A 958-nucleotide genomic window follows, 5' to 3' on the forward strand; every position below is an offset into this window, starting at 1 on the left:
ACACACACACACACACACACACACACACACACACACACACACATCTCACCTCTTGACCTATGGCCAACGTTCCTTCTAAACTCAATTGAAGGTACCATATATCACAAGCCAGATGGCAAGAAATTAAATAAATTTTAGTCTTTTTATGCCATTCCAATTACATCTTGGTCAGTTTACAAACATGTTTCAGCAAATGTTGGAGGAGTTTTTCTCCCTCTTTAGGAGTCCTCTCTCACTTTATGCTGCCTAACAAGAGACCTCACACACTTAGAAAGAGGGTGGAGACAGGCTAGCTTCAGGACATGCTGCACAAGGAGAACCAACTGTCCCAAAAAGAGAGGGTTCTACACCACCCTGAAAACTTCACAATTGACCAGCTACACACAAATGCCTGAAGTACGGAAGTCCATCAAGAAAATGAACAATTGGTGATATCAAGACTTCTGACCCAAGGACCTGCAGCTGGTGTGACCATTCAACAAAAAATCTGACTTTAAATGGAGACACATTGGACTGTGACATGCAATAAAAGAACTGAAGCAGCAAAGTGTCTTGATTTGGGTTTCCTTTCCATCTTACCCAGCTCCAGCCAGTGAAGAAGTGAGCATGCCTGTGGAGCTCCTGACACATCTGGGGTAGTTCCCATTCACAGTGGTCAACCTTTGGGATTTTCCCACACACTGTAGGGTCATCATTCATCTATGCTAACCTATAATGTGCAGATAAAAGCTCCTTTTTAGAGACTGGTGAGAAAATTGTCAAATCTGAAAGCCCATGAACTGTCTAAGCCAGGGGGGAACACAAGGTGACTTAAACATAAGATAATAAAAGCTCAGAGTTTTAATGAGCCGAGTTGAAGATAGCCAGTCCTTACCTTAGAGCTTTAAGTTACAAGGTGACTTAAACATAAGATAATAAAAGCTTCCCCAGTTAAATCTGTTTACCTCACATTCCTTTG

At 42.0% G+C, this 958-nt stretch overlaps 1 pseudogene; it reads right to left on the reverse strand.

Annotated features, from left to right (window-relative positions):
• The window catches only part of LOC108304627, a 5,913-nt pseudogene extending 5,214 nt beyond the window's left edge, over positions 1-699 (reverse strand).
• Positions 700-958: the final 259 nt, after the last annotated feature.

The sequence above is a fragment of the Cebus imitator genome, unplaced genomic scaffold, assembly GCF_001604975.1.
Source record: "Cebus imitator isolate Cc_AM_T3 unplaced genomic scaffold, Cebus_imitator-1.0 Scaffold56, whole genome shotgun sequence".
NCBI lineage: Eukaryota > Metazoa > Chordata > Mammalia > Primates > Cebidae > Cebus > Cebus imitator.